This window comes from Protopterus annectens, chromosome 9.part0, assembly GCF_019279795.1.
Source record: "Protopterus annectens isolate FY-2018-M chromosome 9.part0, PAN1.0, whole genome shotgun sequence".
NCBI classification, from domain to species: Eukaryota; Metazoa; Chordata; order Ceratodontiformes; family Protopteridae; genus Protopterus; species Protopterus annectens.
The window spans coordinates 93,172,341-93,190,211 of NC_056743.1; the positions used below are offsets into that span (position 1 = coordinate 93,172,341).

The 17,871-nt window shown below is 48.1% G+C and overlaps 1 protein-coding gene across 1 annotated transcript in view; it reads right to left on the reverse strand.

Annotated features, from left to right (window-relative positions):
• The window catches only part of AMBRA1 (autophagy and beclin 1 regulator 1), a gene marked incomplete in the record, with an annotated part of 1,868,076 nt that overhangs the window by 638,052 nt on the left and 1,212,153 nt on the right, over positions 1 to 17,871 (reverse strand).

Genomic DNA, 17,871 nt, shown 5'->3' on the forward strand with positions numbered 1-17,871 from the left:
CCACCAACGAAGGTCCTTTTTGCAAGATTCTGTTATCAGAATAAGATGAGACAAAGGGATTTGTTGAAGAGTCCACTGAGAAAAGAGTAGCCAATGAAGGATTCTCCTATGTCGTCTGGCTAGTGGAAAAAGAAGCTATGTACTCACCATAACGTTCCATCTGAGTAGATACTTCATTTGTCTGCAACCTGTGGGTGTCGGATCCGATCCGGCAGCTTTCCAAGCTCCAAGATTCGAGCTCCTAGCTCCTCATCCCTACCCATAATCCCCTACTACCAACCACATTACCTCAGATCGTTTTTTTTTGCCTCACCAACTCGAGACAGAAACCAACTCTGAATGATCAGAAAAATTCCCGAGGTTCGGGGGATGGCAGGGGGGTCGGTTGCAGACAAATGAAGTATCTACTCAGATGGAACGTTATGGTGAGTACATAACTTCTTTATCTGAAGTAGTTACTTCATTTGATCTGCAACCTGTCGGACAGAGTCCCCAGCTAACCTATAAGAACCTAGGTGGTCCTTACGGAAGGATATTCCGAAGTACTGCGGAGCCAAAAGAAGCCCTACTCCTGGAAATCATATCCAGTTTGTAATGAGAGATGAACGTATGAGATGAGGACCAGGTAGCTGCTGAACAAATATAGTCTACTGGAACCCTAGACCAAAAGGCTGTTGAGGTAGCTACAGATCTTGTGGAATGAGCACGGATGCCAACCGGAGCTGGCTTCCCAGATGAAGTGTATCCCAGCATAATGCACTGACAGATCCAATTTGCTACAGTCACTTTAGCAATTGCCTTGCCCATGGCTGATTTTGCATAAGAAACAAACAACTGGTCTGACTTGCGAAACTCTCTAGTCATGTGCAAGTAAAAACGCAGTTGTCTGTGTACATCCAATTTGTGCAACGTGTATTCGCCTTTGTTGTGAAAATTTGGGAAAAATACAGGGAGATTTATTGATTGAAAAGAGCAAGTATCTATCCCGGCAGAGGGCTGCCTCCCAAACATCTCAGATGCTCAGGTGAAGGCTGCCCTCTCCAAAGCAAAAAACACTGCTTCCATGGGACCAGATGGCGTCCCAGGTTGCGTCCTACATGAACTACAAGAGGAACTAATCCCTCAAATAAAACAGCTATACAATCTCAGCCTCACTACAGGATATGTGCCCACAGAATGGCGTACAGCAACAGTGGTCCCACTCCACAAAGGTGGAGCCTCTACGGACCCTGGAAACTATCGCCCCATAAGCCTGACTATGTTAGTCTGCAAGGCTATGGAGAGGATCATCATGGAGCTCATAAAGACATTGGGGACCTACAGACACTAGATCCTACCCAGTTCGGCTTTGTCAAGGGCAGATCCTGCCTTCTGAACCTGGTTGACTTCTTTGAAACAGTCACCAAAGCCATAGATGAAGGGAAGGTAGTCCACACAGCCTATCTGGACCTTGCAAAGGCATATGACACAATACCCCACTCGGGCATCATAGATAAGCTATCCAGCTTAAATATAAACCCCTATGTCACAAGATGGGTCGCAAACTGGCTCAAAGACAGAACCCACAGAGTGAGAGTTGCTGGAGCCATGTCAGACTCGAAACTGGTCACAAGTGGTGTCCAACAGGGTTCTGTCCTGGGACCACTCTTGTTCGGTATATACTTTTCTGAGGTACAGGCAAACGTGGGAGGACTATGGCTCACCAAGTTCACAGATGACTGCAAACTGGGCGCCATAATTAACTTTCCAGCTGACACAAACATCCTTCAAAAAGGTCTCTCAGAGACAGATAACTGGTGCCAGCGCCATGGTTTAAAGCTAAATGCCAAAAAATGTATAGTCATACCCTTTGGCAAAAACAATGTGCCCACAAATTAGCACATAGGCAGAAACCCATTAAGTACAGAGAAAGTTGTTAGGGACCTGGGGACCCAAGTTGATAGCAATCTCTCCTTTGAAAACCACATTGCCAAAGTGGTTAGAAAGACCTTCTACATAGCCCACCTCATTATGAAGGGTTTCACATCTAGATCAAGAGAGGTAATCGTGCCCCTTTATTCATCCCTCATCAGGCCCATCATAGAATACAATGCCCCTTTTGGGATGTACCTTACCCGACCCCTGCAGCAATTAGAAAGACCCCAAAAGTATCTCACCAAGAGGATCAAGGGTCTCAAACAGATGCCATATGCTGCTCGGTTAAAAAAACTCCAGCTCTACTCAGTTGCATACCGCCTACCTTGAGGCAATCTATGCCTGACGTACAAAGCTATGTCAAATCCAGAATTAATGGACATGCTCCACCTCAGTAAATCTAAATCCCTTAGAGCCACACGCTCGAGGGACTTGAACCTCAGCACAGAAATAAATAGAACTTGCTGGAGGGACAGGTTCATAACCCAGAGGCTCCCTTCGCTCTGGAATAGAATTCCAGTTCATGTGAGGCAGAGCACCTCACTGAATCTCTTCAAGAAGAATCTCGATAAGTGGATGGGGGATCGTAGGTTTGTCCCAGGGATTACTCCCGTGTCACTATTAGACAGAGGCACAGTAAACTAAACCTTAAAAAGGGCACATTATACTCAAATCAAGGGGTGGCGTAAGCCATACAGAATCGGGCTAGGCTTATAATTGCCCCAGGGCAGATAGCCTAGTATGAACATATGAACCTATGATTGATTAATGTTTGATTCTGTAGACACCTTTGGCAAGAAAGACGGGTTAGTCCTGTGGGACACTCTATCTTTGTGAAAAATAAGGTACGGAGGTTTGATACACAGAGCTTGTAATTCTGAAACTCTCTTGGCTGAAGTAATAGCCACTAAGAAAGCCGTTTTCCAAGACAAGAACTTCAACGGAACCGAGGCTGCAGGCTCGAAAGGTGGTCTCGTTAAGGCTTGTAAGACCAAAGTGAGATCCCACGGGGGAACCACAGTCTTGACCGGTGGTTTCAAAAGAAAAACGCCTCTTAAGAAGGTTTTGCACAACTTTGTAGATGCTAAGGAGCCTATGCCGTCGCCCACGTGAAAATGGGAGATGGCCGCCAACTGCACTTTGACTGTGGAGGCACTTGCTCCCTGCCTAAAAAGTAGGGAAAGGAAGTCCAGAATAGTCAGAATAGGGACAGTAAATGGGTCCAATTCTTTATCTTTGGCCCAGATGGAAAAACGTTTCCATTTACTGTTGTAAAGTTTCCTGGTAGATGGTTTATGAGCCGCCACCAGAATGGCCTTAACGGGGGATGAGATACCGGGAGTCCTAGCCAATAATGGAACTGGATCAACCAAGCAGCAAGTTTGAGATTGACCAGGTTTGGGGTATGGCATCCCGCTGGGTGCGAGATTAGGTCTGGACTGGGATCCAGAATCCATGGGGAAGCCACACTGTGCTACCGCAGAAAGGGGAACCAGATCTGTCGAGGCCAGAATGGGGCTATGAGGATAACTCTGCTCCCCAACAGACAGGCTTTCTGGTTGAATTTCATCATAAGTGGGCGGGGGGGGGAGATAAGCATAAAGGAGTCCGGGAGGCCAAGCATGGACTAGAGCGTCTCTGGGGTCTCCCCTCTGGGGGGAACTATCGCGAAGTACTCGCTGCATTTTGTGTTTAAAGGAGAAGCGAAAAGGTCGCAGCGAGGCTGACCCCATTTGTGGAAGATCTGCTTCGCAACAGATGGATTCAGAGACCACTCGTATGGAGTGAGGAACACTCGACTTAGCTTGTCCACTGTGTTGGACCGTCCCGGAATGTGCGTTGCTATCAGAAAGCGGTTGGTGGAAATCGCCCATTCCCACACTCTCATGGCTTCTCGACACAGGGGATAAGATCTGGTCCCTCCTTGTTTGTTTATATACCAGACTACTGACATGTTGTCCGTCTGGATTGCAATAGTCCCTATGGGAAGAAGGTCGTGGAGAGCTTGCAATGCCAAAAGCACCGCCCTCATCTCTAGGACGTTGATATGTAATGCGGTCTCTAGGGAAGTCCATGTGCCTTGGACAGATCTGCCCGAACAATGCCCCCCCCACCCGAGGCAAGAAACATCCGTGGTCAACGTGGCTTTGGCCGGGGGGATCACAAAGGGTCTCCCTTCTCTGAGTTCCTGTGCCTGTAACCACCACAGAAGGGAGTCTCTGCACACGCTGCTCAAGGGTATTGGCATGCATAATGGGTGGATCGACAGAGACCATTGGACTTGAAGGGTCCATTGTAATATGCGCATTCGTAGACGGACATGAAGAGAGAGACCGATCGCTGCTAACATAGACCCCAGTGCCCTCAGTACTAACTCCGCTGGAGGAGCAGGGCTCCGAAGAAGGGCTAACACTTGAAATGACAAGCTGTTCAGCCTGACTAACATTAGAACAACTTTGGAGATTCGTGTATCTCACCTGGCCCCTATGAATTCTAGGGCTTGAGTGGGGCACAGGCAGGATTTCTGCTCGTTCACTGAGATGCCTAGGTTGTGGGCCAGAGACAGAGCATAATCTCTCGCCGCACAGAGCTGATGCCTGTTGGTAGCGGTGAGGAGCCAGTCGTCTAGGTAAGGGAAGACCTGAATGCCCTGGAGTCTCAGGTGGGCTGCAACCACTGCCATGACCTTGGTGAACACTCTGGGGGCTGAGGTGAGGCCGAATGGAAGAACCCTGAATTGATAATGACTGGCTCCGAGCCGAAAGTGGAGGAACCTCCTGGATCATCTGTCCATTAATTTGTGGTAATACGCATCCTTGAGGTCTAGCGAGCACATCCAGTCGTTCTCCCGCAGCAGGGGGAGAATTGATTGGAGAATGACCATCCGGAACTTTTCCTTGGGTATGAACAGGTTTAGGGCGGAAAGGTCTAAGATGGGTCTGTGGTCCCCCGTTTTCTTTGGCACCAAAAAGAACCTGGAGTAATAACCCAATCCGGACTGGTCTGGAGGGACGGGCTGGATGGCTCTTTTTCTTAGCAGCTTTGAAATCTCCAAAGCCGCTGCCTCCCTCTGATCGGATGGGACATCGGGGAGACGTCTGGGTTTGGGGGGGAAAGGTTTATGAATGGAATGGAGTAACCTCTGGATATGACCCGGAGCACCCATCGATCTGTTGTAAGGGACTCCCAGTTTGACAAGTGCTCCGACAATCGCCCCCCCAACTGCCTCCAGAGAGGGACAGTCGGGCAAGCCCTCAGGGCTGTTGCGTGGGTCTGTCCAAGAAAGGTTCTCTAGACCCGAAATTATGCGGCTTTCCCTCTGCCTCTGGGCCGGCGTCCACCTTGCCCTCCTCTGCCTCTAGAGGACGAGTGGTCCACAGCAGGATGAGATTGCTGAGACTTACGGAACCACAGCTTCTTTTGTCCCCTCGGATTCCTGGAGAAGGATCTTTGGGGATTAGAGAAGCAGACTCCGACGGCAGACAGCATCTTCCCGTCCTTTTCGCTTTCGACCAGCGTGTCGCGAACAGTTTTGCCAAACAAGGCAGAACCGTGAAAGGGGGCGTTCGCGAAGGACGCCTTGAAGGGGTCCGTGAAGTCCACAGACGGAGCCAGGACAGACGTCGCAAGACGACCCCGGCTCCGCTAGCTCTAGCGGCTCCCTCGGTTGCATGGGAGAGAAGCCGCATAGATGTATTGGAGATGGATTTTAGAGTAGCCATTCGAGTCTCAAAAACCTTTTTGTCTGGGACCGACATAGACTCCGGGGGGGGCTGCAGCGTATTCTTTAATCAAGTCTCGCTGTAGCCTAATGGTATGTGCCATATAGTTCAGCGCCCTTATGGAAAAGGTCGCTGAAGCAAACATCCGCTTCCCAATCCGGTCAAGCTCTCGAGATTCCTTATCTGGCGGGTGAACCGAAGAACTCTCCTGCGCAAGTTCTTTCTTGGTGGCCGCAGCCACCAACATAGCATCAACGGGGGTTCCTTTGGCCCAAGACGGTCTATCTGTGGGTGGGCTGAGGACTTTATCGGGGCGCCTAGGGATTGGCTCCACGGTGTCGGGCTCCTTCCAAGTCCTGGTGGTAATTAAGTCCACCAGGGGGTCGGACGGAGGGGACACCCAGGAGGTAGATGGGCCTGCCTCAAAGGCCTCCAGGAACACGGACTCATCAAGGGAGGGCTTTTGGGCTGACCACCCCCCTCTGATACGCAACATTTTCATGATGTCTCCAAAGGAGACATCTTCAGGGGGTGACCTTGGGGAACCCTCCGTATCATCTAAGTCCGTGTCTGTGGTAATGGACTTGGGGGAGTCCAGGTGCCTCCTTTTGCACCGATGTTTCCAAGGGACCTCCTCGGTGGGACTGTCCGAAGAGGGCTCGTCCACGGGTTGTTGTTCCTCCACGGGAACTAGCTGGAGGGCTTGGGCAGGCTGTCCAGATGGATGGATGATGGAAGACAGACCCTCATACAGTGGGGGTACGGGTGGATCCGAAGCCTGGGTCGGGGATCTGGAGGACCTCGACAGAAGCCTCTCCACTACCTCAAAAGCCGAAGGAGAGCCACTCTCACCAGCCTCTGAGAGCAATCTCCTCGGATCCGAGGAAGGGATCGGGGTCGGCGCCGAGGCAGAGGTGTACTCCGACACCAACAGCGCTGAAGTCACAGCAACTCCCTCGGATCCGACGCTCAGCCCTCGGCCCCGAGAGCTCGGGTCTGACAAGCTCGAAGGTATAGTCGTTATCGAAGAGACCACCGCTATCGGCACCGACAATTCCCCGGGTCCGAAAGGGCCTGGATCCGATGACTCCGAGACCCAAAAACGAGTCGGAGAAGGAGTGATCGGGGCAAATATGGGGGCTGCACTCCCCCCCCCCCGGGGGGGGGGAAGGCAAGAGCATCCCCATCTGCATTTGGGTCTGTAAGAACAGACGCATCATCCGACCCATATCCGCTTCGGAGATGCTTCGGATCGACCTAGATGTAGTAGAGGCGGGCCGGGAGGGCCGCCTCGAAAATCTCGAGGGAGACCTATCCTCCTCCTCCGGCGAAAAAAGTACAGTTTTGTACCTACCATAAATGTAGATGTCCGATAGGTATGCATCTGCAGTCATAACAAATGGGTTGTCCTGCCTCAGGCAGTCCTTCGGTCGGCCGGATTCCAAAGTCTGGGTCTGGCCTCAGCTGATGTCGCACTTCACCCAACGTCATAGCTGCTGGGGTATAAAGGCATCAGCCGACGCCATTTTCCTCAGTGCTTCTTGCCCCAGATGCCAGGTGCCCTCTAAGAAAGGCTAAATTTGGAGAAATGCAGATAATTCCAAACAGTAGAAAGCAATATATATATACATATATACATACAAACAAATACACCATAATAGATTCCCCCAGCTAGCTAAAAGAAGGGTAAGTACCCTAGGAATACCACAGAGGGGAAGGAGGGTGGGTAATCCTGACTGCAGATGCATACCTATCGGACATCTACATTTACGGTAGGTACAAAACTGTACTATGTCCTTCAAGGATGCATCTGCAGTCATAACAAATGGGTAGAATACCATAGCCAAACTGGGGGAGGAGGCACTAAGATAATGATGGTGTAGTTAAGATCCCTTGTAAAACAGCAGTTGCAAAACCTGCTCGGGATCTGGAGTATAAAGGAAGATTATAATGCTTGGCATATGTATGCACGGAGCTCCAAGTAGCAGCTTCTAAAATGTCTTTGGTAGCCACTCCTCGTAGGAAAGCTGTAGTGGTGGCTGTAGCTCTTGTGGAGTGAGGCCTGATATTTTCAGGAGTTGTCTTTCCATGAAATGAGTAGCAGAATCGAATGCAATTTCCTATCCATTTTGAGAATGTCTGTTTTGAAATTGCTTTTCCTTGCACTCCTGTTGCATATGCTACCAGAAGCTGGTCAGTTTTTCTGCTGGCCTTGGTTCTGTCCAGATAGTAGCGCAGTTGTCTGTGTACATCCAAGGTGTGTAGTAGTTTTTCCCCCCTGTTCTGTGGGTTGGGGAAGAATGTAGGTAAATGTATGGCTTGGTTCAAGGATACCCTGGATACCACCTTTGGCATAAAAGTAGGATTGGTTCTCAGAGACACTCTATCCTGATGGAAGATAAGGAAAGGCTGCACTGCCATTAATGCCTGTAACTCAGATTACCCTTCTTGCTGAAGTGATTGCTAGCAGAAAGGCAGTTTTCCAAGATAAGAACTGTAAGTCTGCTGTTGCTGCTGGTTCAAAAGGGGAAAGTGTTAATTTTTCTAGCACAAAATTGAGATCCCATGCAGGCAAAGGTGGTTTCCTTGGAGGCTTTACATTTTTGATCCCTCTCAAAAATTGTCTGAGGACAGGATGAGAGAAGACAGGAGGATCCATGTTGTACTCTGCTGAAATTGCTGATGCATGTATCTTAATGGAAGAATAGGACAGGCCATTGTGGAACAGTTCTGTTAAGTATTCCAGGATGTGTGCTAGGTTTGCTAGTGTGACATTTTCTCCCTTTTCTGCACTCCAAATGAGGAATCTTTTCCATCTGGCTGAATATGTTTTCCTTGTGGAGGGTCTGCGAGCCACCAGGATAATGTCCTTAACCCTCTGAGATAAATCAAGTTGGTTTTGTTTTATGCAATTTTCCAAGCAGTTAGCTGCAGTGTTTTTAAGTTTGGATGCAGGGTCTTGTAATTGTTCTGCGTTAGAAGTAAAGGACATAGAGGTAGATGCCATGAATGCGTCCGAGACATGCTTCGCAGTAACGGGTACCAATGTTGCCTTGGCCAGTCTGGAGCTATCAGAATTACCTTTGGCTGTTCCTCTCTGATCTTCAGTAGAACTTTGTACATCAAAGGAAGAGGTGGAAAGGCATATACTGTCAGGTCCTTCCAGCTGAAAGAAAGGGAGCCCACCCTCCAGGCAAGTGGGTGGTATACTCTTGAGCAGAATTTCTTCAGTTGGTGGTTGTGTGGGGAGGCAAACAGGTCTATCTCTGGCATTCCCCATTTCTTTGTTATGGTTTTGAAAATATCTGGATGCAGCATCCATTCGTGAGCATCCGTGGTAGTCCTGCTTAAGCTGTCTGCTAGTGAATTCTCTTTTTCTGGTACAAATCTGGCCTGCAGTTGGATGTTGAGATTCAGGGCCAAGTTCCACAGGTCCATTGCCGTCCGACATAGAGGGTATGAATGTGTGCCTCCCTGTTTGTTGATGTACCACATGACTGTGGTATTGTCCGTCCTTATCAGCAGGTGTCCTTGCTGGAGGAATGGTCTGAATGCCTCGATTGCATGTTTCACTGCCAGCATCTCCTTTAGATTTATGTGTAGATTCAGCTGGTCTTGTGACCATAGGTCTTGGATACACTTGTCTTCCATGTGTGCCCCCCAGCCTAGGTCTGAGGCGTCCGTGGTAATGGTCTGCCTTGGATGTGGTTTGTGGAAAGGCAATCCTCTGTTTATCTGACAGGCCTGAGCCCACCACAGGAATTCTTTTTTCAGACATGGAATGATTGGTATCTGGGCTTCTAGACTGTGTCTGTGTTGAGACCATACATTCCTTAGGTACCACTGTAACTATCATATGCAGCCTGGCATGTGGGATCAATATTATGCAGGATGCCATGTAACCCAGGGCCTGCAGGACTTTCCTTGCAGTAAGCTGAGTTTGTCTTGTTAATGCCATGAAATAGACTGGTAGTTGCTTTTGTTTTTCCTCTGTGAGAAAAGCCATCTGAGTTATTGTGTCCAGTTCTGCACCCAAAAATGTTATCCTTTGGGATGGCACTAGTCTTGATTTTTGTATGTTGACTGTGTATCCCAAGGCTTGCAGCAGTTGTATGACATTGGCCAAATCCTTTATTAATTTTGTCTTGTTGTCCGCTTGTATTAGGCAGTCGTCCAGGTATGGGTAGATTTGAATTCCCTGAAGCCTGCAATTACTGATGTCAGGCATTTCGTGAATACTCTGGGCGCAGTAGATAAGCCAAAGGGCAATGCTGAGAATTGATAATGCTCTAATCCTGCAAGAAATCTGAGGTGTCTTCTGCAATCTGGTCGTACAGGGACGTGCAGGTATGCCTCCTTGAGATCTAGAGTCACCAGCCAAGACTCCTTGCCCAACATGGGAAGAAGTTGCTGTAGGGTCAGCATTTTGAATTTTGGAACAATTAGGTATGTGTTCAGTGCGGACAAATCGAGAATAGGCCTCCATTGATTTTCTTTTCTTGGTACAAGGAATAGTCTGGAGTAAAATCCTTGGCCTTGTTCCATAGATGGTACCTTTTCTATTGCTCTCATCCTTAGTAAACTGATGATTTGTTTTAGAGCCTCTGATTTCTGGCTTGGTGGAAGGTTTGGCATTCCTCTCTTTTTTGGTAGAGTGTGGAAGTGAAACCTGTAGCCCTTGTCTATTGTTTGTAAAGTCCATTTGTCTCCTGTAATACAATGCCAAGGGTGCTTCCAGTTGTTCCCTGGTAGGCGGAATCAGAGCCAAGTCATTGTGTCTGTCCTGTAGAAGTGGTTGCAGTCGCAGCTGTGGCAGCACTTCTTTGGTTGGCAGGTTGCCACTGACGACCCCTGTAGGCACCCCTAGATTGACCTCTGCCTCTTGGGCGTCTATTACTGCCACTCTGTGCTCTGGAGGTGTCTGGAAAGGACCAATTCTTTGAAGGCCAATTTCTGCTAAACCTCGGAGGTTGGACCTGCAAAACATCCTTGACTGTTTGGACAGATTTTGCTTTTTCTTCCACTTTCTTTAGACCCTCCTGTGCAGGGGAGCCAAACAAACTTTGTTTCTCCATAGGGGCATCCAGGAGTTTAGACTTAACATGGTCTGGTAAGGATTGTTCTTTTAACCAGGCATGCCTTCGAATCACTGCTCCAGTCATAGCTGATCTAAATGAAGCCTCCAGTGCATCATAGCCACATTTTAAGAAATGATTACTGACCTGCTGAGAATTGTGTACCAAATCCTGAAGGGACTTACGGTCTAAAGGTTCAGGAGAGGCCAGCTTTTTATTCAGCTGATCTAACAAAAATTCCTGGTACTGTATCATGTGAAATTGACAGTTTAAAGCCCTGGCAGAAAGAGTAGCAGATGTATAAACCTTTTTACCCCATCTCTCTAATGCTCTAGATTCTCTTTCAGATGGTAGTGGGTTTTTGGCAGAGGCAGCTGCAACACCTTTAGGGCCCTGAGAAATGGTTTCTCGGTCTGCAGCATGAGCCTTATACAAGTGGTAGTGAGAATCCGGGACCCTGTAGTATCTGTCAGGCTTTGCAGGGGCCGGGGGAAGAGAATCAGGGCTAGTACTGGCATCATTGTATGCATCATCAACAACTGATAGTACAGGTGGAATGGCTAAAGGCCTATGCTGTGGTAAGTGTAAAAAAGTCCTTAGCCTTTTCCTAGAATCAGAAAAATCCTGACCCTGCCATTGGAAGTGTTCCCTCATTGAGTGTAGGGTTTCCCCAAAAGAAAATTCTTCTGGAGGTGAGGCAGAAGGAATGGAGTCTTCTGCATCAGAATCCTCATAAGGTGAGTAATGGGCCTTCCTGATGGTCCGATACATCTGAACCATCCGAGGAGTAGTCAGAGGACAGAGGTTCAGGGGGTTCAGTCCTAGGCCTCTTTTCAGGAGGGGGTTGTGAGGCCCTGTCTGGGTGAGGATGGGTTCCCCTGATCAGAGAAATAAGGTCCTCAGCAAGGCTGAGAAATCTGGGAACTTGAGGTAGGCCTGTGAGAGGGAGCTTTTGAAGGTAAGGCCTTGGAAAGTTTGGCTGCTTTAGCCCTGGAAAAGGCCTTGATAGACATAGAAGCAGGGGGTCTAGTTGCCCCACGTGCAGGAGTAGAGATGTCCAACGGAATAGTGTCAGACAACACTTGTGTGCCTGCTACTTCAGCAGGAATTTCTGTAGCCGACTCAGCCATGGCCTGTGTGGCCTTGGTTATCGGAGGCATGCTTTCGGCCGAAGGGAGAACCGAGGTCTCGGTTTCAGCCGAAACCGAGACACTCGCGGTAGGCCTAACTGTGGTTTCAGCCGAAACCGCGGGCCGCGAGTGTCGGTCCTTTTCTTTGCGTTTTTTAGCTAAATGTGTAGTCGGAGTCTCCGACGGCATTTTATATGCAAAAGTGGAGCCAAAAAACTCTTCTGCAAACTCCGACCGACGTCTAAGAGTCCGTCGGTTGAAGGAAGCACAGGCTAAACAAGCTGATACGTCGTGGTCTGGGCCTAAGCAAGGAAGGCAGCAAGAGTGGAAATCCTTATGAGGTATTTGTTTCCCACAAGTTAAACAATTATTTACTTTGTCTGACATCGGCTGAGGCAAGAAAGAGTCCCCAACGGGGTACTTAGCTTTTTAGAAGTCTTCGGTACGCTGAAATCTCTGGATCTGACCGACCGGCACTTGCGAACAGCTTCTGCGCGGCAAGAAAGACTGAGGAAAATGGCGTTGGCTGATGCCTTTATACCCCAGCAGCTATGACGTCGGGTGAAGTGCGACATCAGCCGAGGCCAGACCCAGACTTTGGAATCCGGCCGACCAAAGGGCTGCCTGAGGCAGGACAACCCATTTGTTATGACTGCAGATGCATCCTTGAAGGACATCAGGGCGAACGGCGCCGAGTGGAGGGGGATCCGGAGACCCTCGAGGGAGATTTAAGTAGTTTTGCTGGTGGAGCCGAAGGATGAGATTCGGCCCGCCTTTTGTGGGACTTATATCCATCCTTATCCTTGTGCCTCTTCTCTCTAAGGGAAGAGGCAATAGTTTCCCCAGAGCTCAAACCCGATGAGGGAGGTGGAGTCCCGGGTAGAGCTAAGGGGATAGACGGCGCCGAAGCTGCCGAAGCCCGAACGGGAGAGGAAGAAGAAGCCGACACCTGGGGGAGCTTTCCCGCCAGGATCAGCTTGTTCTTCCTATCCCGAAGTGCCCGGGGGTTAAAGGCCACGCAGATTTGGCAGGCCTCTGACAGATGGGCTGCCCCCAGGCACAAAACGCACTGAGTGAGGCCATCAGCTGGAGAAAGCTTGTGGCCACACTCAGTACATTTAGAAAAAATGGCCTTAGGCCCTTCTGACATTGTTCACACACACGCACCCAAACACTAGGAGGGGGAGGGGAGTGAAGATAAACTAGTAATAAATTTAACAGAAAAGGGACCAAAACTAGCACAAGAAGCAGAAAAAGGGAACTAACACACACACAACGACAACTTTTGAATGAAAATTTGGTTTAAAAAAACAGTAATGATCTCACCCAGCCAGGAGCTCTTCACAAGGAAGCTTATTCAGCCACGGCAAAAAACGATCTGAGGTAATGTGGTTGGTAGTAGGGGATTATGGGTAGGGGGAGGAGCTAGGAGCTCGAATCTTGGAGCTTGGAAAGCTGCCGGATCGGATCCGAGGTCGGATCAGACACCCACAGGTTGCAGATCAAATGAAGTAACTACTTCAGATCTAGAGTTATGGTAGAGGGCATGGTCCCTAAACGTTTAAGCACCGTCTTGGCTTTGACTCTGTTGAGGAAGTAGACTGTCTATCTCTTGTCTTAGATTTTGTATTCTGTCTGCAGGAAGATGAGCCATCATGGTGACTGTGTCTATTTCTGCGCCTATAAAAGTCACATATTGAGAGGGTGACAGGGAAGACTTTTCCCAATTTATCATAATCACTAGCTGAGTGCAAAGCTGGATGGTTGAATCCCTGGCTTGTAGAAGTAGGTGCCTGGTGGTGGCAGTCAGGAGCCAGTTGTCCAGGTACGGAAACACTTGGAATCTAAGATGTCTCAAGTGAGCTGTCACTACCGCCATGCATTTGGTGAACACCCTGGGGGCTGTGGTGACACCAAAGGGCAGAGCACGAAATTGGTAATGACTGGCTCTCAACCGGAAGTGTAAATAACTCCTTGATGCTCTGTCCATTTTTATGTGGTTATACGCATCTTGGAGGTCTATGGAGCACATCCAATTGTCTTTCCCTAACAGAGGGATTATAGACTGCAGTGTTACCATTCGGAACTTGGACTTCTTCACTGATTCGTTTAATTTGCTGAGGTCCAAAAATGAGCCTCCAGTCCCCTGTATGTTTTGGCACTAAAGAATCTGGAGTAAGTTCTGAATCCTATCTGGTTTGCGGGGATAATTTGGATGACTCCCTTTTGAAACAACTTTTGAACTTTTATGGTTGCTTGTTCCCTGTGACTGGGTGGGACATCTGGGATTTTCTTGGTGATATGGGGTGGGAAAGAGAAGGATATGGAGTATCCTCTGGTAATTATTCTTTGTACCCACTTGTCTTGGGTGATGTCGTGCCAGGCTTCTGGATACAAAGATAAGCGGACCCCTGACTGGCTTCTGAGAAGCGCAGTCGAGCCTCACTTCAGGAGCGCTGATAGGGATGTCCATGAAAGGAATCAAGGCCACCCTGGTTTTGCGGGCCCCCCTGCCTCTAGTGCGACGTCTACCATTAGTTCCTCCTCCTCTGCCTCTGAAGGTGGAATCACCCTGTGAGTCCGGGAAAAATCTCTGGGATTTCTTGAACCACATTTTCCCACCTCTCTGACCCTTACAGTATGGTCTAGAAGGGATGGAAAAAAGTAGTCCCACGACAGAGAGTTTCCCTTCCTGCTTGCACCAGCTGAGTGTATCTTTAACCTTTGGTCCAAACAAAGAGGAACCATCAAAGGGGGCGTTGGTAAAAGTAGATTTGAAAGGCTCCGCAAAGTTACATAAATGCATCCAGAAGTGTCTCAAGGGAAACTCCTGAACCCGTTGCCCTACTTGCTCCATCTACTGCATAGGATATCAGCCTCATGGAGGAGTTAACAATGGAGTTTAAGGTGGACAACTGAGCAGTAACCTTCTCAGGGACTCCTTCAGCTAATGTACCTTGGAGAGTATCTCCTAGCTCCTTTAGGAGATCTCTTTGAAGCTTAGTAAAATGGGTGAGGTAATTCAGCGATTTTAGTATAAATGTCACTGAAGAGAAGATACGCTTCCCGTATCTATCCATCGTTCGAGACTCCTTGTTCGGTGGATGTATAGATGAAGTCTCCTCTAGGTCTTTCTTTGTGGCTGCCGCCACCACCATGGCATCTACAGGCACACCTTTGATCAAATAATCTTTCTCTTTGGGGGCTGAAAGAAACTTGTTGTGCCTTCTGGGGACTGGTTCCATGGCAGTAAGAGTTTCCCACACCTTTCAACTAACTAGGTCCAAAAGCTCATCGAAAGGTGGAGACATCCAAGAGGCTGAAAACTGAGACCCAACAGCCTTCAAGTACACTGACTCCTCATCAGAAGGGGTGAGGGTGGGCCAGCCTCCTCTCTGTTTCAGGATCTCTAAGATATCTAACAAAGGAGATATCATCAGAGGACGACCTAGGAGACCCTTCTGACTCATTGAGGTCAGTGTCAGAGGTGATGGACTCATCAGGGAAGTCTACATGGTTCCTCTTGCAATTTCTCTTCTGAGGGGGATCCTCAGAAGGGTATTCTGGAGAGATCTTGGAAAACTGGGGGCCACCCAACGGAGGCTCCTGAGGCTGTGGGTCTCTGCTGCCAAGAGAGAGCGATGGTGCTGAAACAGAGGTCGGAGCTTGAGGGGGAAGTGCATTGGTACACTTGTGCAGAGCTGAAGACCTAGACAGCACGCTCCTCATCATCTCGAATGCAAATCTCTCTGGCTCCGAGGACAGTCCCGGTTCCGAGGAAACAGAAGTAACCCTCGGCTCCAAAGTGATCGGCTCTGAGACGGAAGTAGGATCTGAGCTCAGCCTAGCCGACGCACCGAGAGGTAGGCTCAGAACCGAAGAAGTTCGGGTCCAAGCGTCCCTGTCAGGGCCGACTGGTAAGCTTTGGCTCCTAGACACCAAGGACTGTGCTGAAGGTGTCGAAGCGGAACTCAGCTCTAAGACAGACACAAGAGGTGCTGGAACAGAGGTTTCCACAACAAGTGGCACCAATAGCTCTGGCTCCGAAGGACCAACATGGCTCGGAGGAGGAACAGCAACAGGGAGTATGGTCTTAGATGGAATCTGGAACCGATTGGGTCGGAGCCAGCAACAACTTTGGTAATGCCGACGACTTCAAGATTCTAAGCACTACTCTCTCTACATCCTCTTCAGATAGGCTCTTGGAGGATCTTGACAATAAGGTAGGTGACCTAGACCTCTGCAAAACAGGAGATCTTAGAGTTGGGGAGACCAGCAATAACTCTGTAGACCAGCTCCGAGGTACATTTTCAGTGGTCGGCTCCAAAAAACTTGGGGCCGACACTGGAATGTTGATATCGATAACATCAAACTGCTCTGAAGGCAGTGGAGCCGAAGAGGTAGAAAGTTTGTCCAATTTCGATATTTTTTGAGGAGGTCCAGACAAAATAGTTGGTGTGGGAGAATGTCTCTTGGCCGACTTGACCTGCTCTTTCTTTGAAGGGAGAGATCTGGGGTGTGAGGATGAAGAGCTGGCTAAATCCTCCTTAAAGGAAGGCTTAAGGAGACCTTTCAGGATCAGTTTGTTCTTCCTTTCTTGGTGAAGTTGAGAACTGAAAGAGTGACGGAAAGAATATGTTTCCTGAAGATGTATGGCACCGAGACAGTAAACACAATTACTATGTCCGTCAATTATTGACATTTTTTGGGAGCATTTAAGACACTTTTTAAAACCCGAAAGTTTATGATCCCTTAGACATGTTTGCTCAAACAGAAACACTAGGGAAAGTAGAAAGGAGAGGACAAGGTCGGCTAACTTAAATGGGTCTACCCCTGCAAGAATCAATGCACACAAGGAAACACAACCGAGGACTAGGTCCTCTAACTTAAACGGGCCTAGCCCTGCTCAAGAACAACACACAAACATGAGCAAAAACAGACTAGGTCCTCTAACTGAAACAGGCTTAGCCCTGATGAGAAAACACCAGAAAAAGGTCGAGAGAGGACTAGGTCCTCTAACTTAAATGGACCTAGCCATAAACAGAGAAGAAGCTAAGTCAAGAAGAAAAGCTACCAAAAATTGCAAAATCTCGACAGGCTAATTACTAGCTAATACGAATAGTAAAAACACTGCACACAGCTATCAATAATAATACTATTCTAGTGAAACTACAACATTAGAAAAGGCCCTAACTCAAACACGGACCTGTGCTAATAAGAGTAAATATATCAAAATACTAGCACACAGGTAAGGGATACCACTCGGGGAACAAAATGGGCCTGCGGAAGCAACGGCCAACAAGTTCTCAATAACAACTTCACAAAATGCAACACCACACTACTATTTTCTACCTATAATAACTACGACTAAGCTACATAAACTAAGCTAATACTATAATGCCAAAATTATCACTATGAACAATAATAATGTAGAAAAAAATCCAACTTAGCCACTACCAAGAAAGAAGCACTTCTGAACTCGTAGACTCAGCAAATGAGATCTGGGTTTTCTTACTAGTGCATTATGGGATACCTACCTTGCCACAAGCCAACCGAGAGACTTTGAGATTTGTGATCGGCTCCGAACCCATATGTAAGAATGAAGGTGAGACAGGACTACAGGACATCGAAGGATATGTAGGAAGAGACCAAACAAAACAATACAAAAAAATGGAAGCTTGGATATGGACAGCAAGACACAAGCAGTGAAAATGTTTTTCTTCTTCTAGGTTTTATATGTAGATCAGGCATATTTTATCAACCACAGAGAAGTTGTGAAAAAGAGAGAGTTGAAGGAATTTATCTGGGAGTGGAAAAGTGCAATGGTCAAGTGAGATAAGTTGACCCCTACAACAGACAAAGTGATGTAGGATTGTCTGATTTGAAGGGAGATTTTATAGAGGTTGTGTATTATACATATGGTTCTACTTTCAAATCTGTAATTACCAAAATCTCAAAATACAGAAATAGAGACCAGAACGTCACACCACCAATATAACCTCAAACAGAGAGTCCCATAACATCGAAACA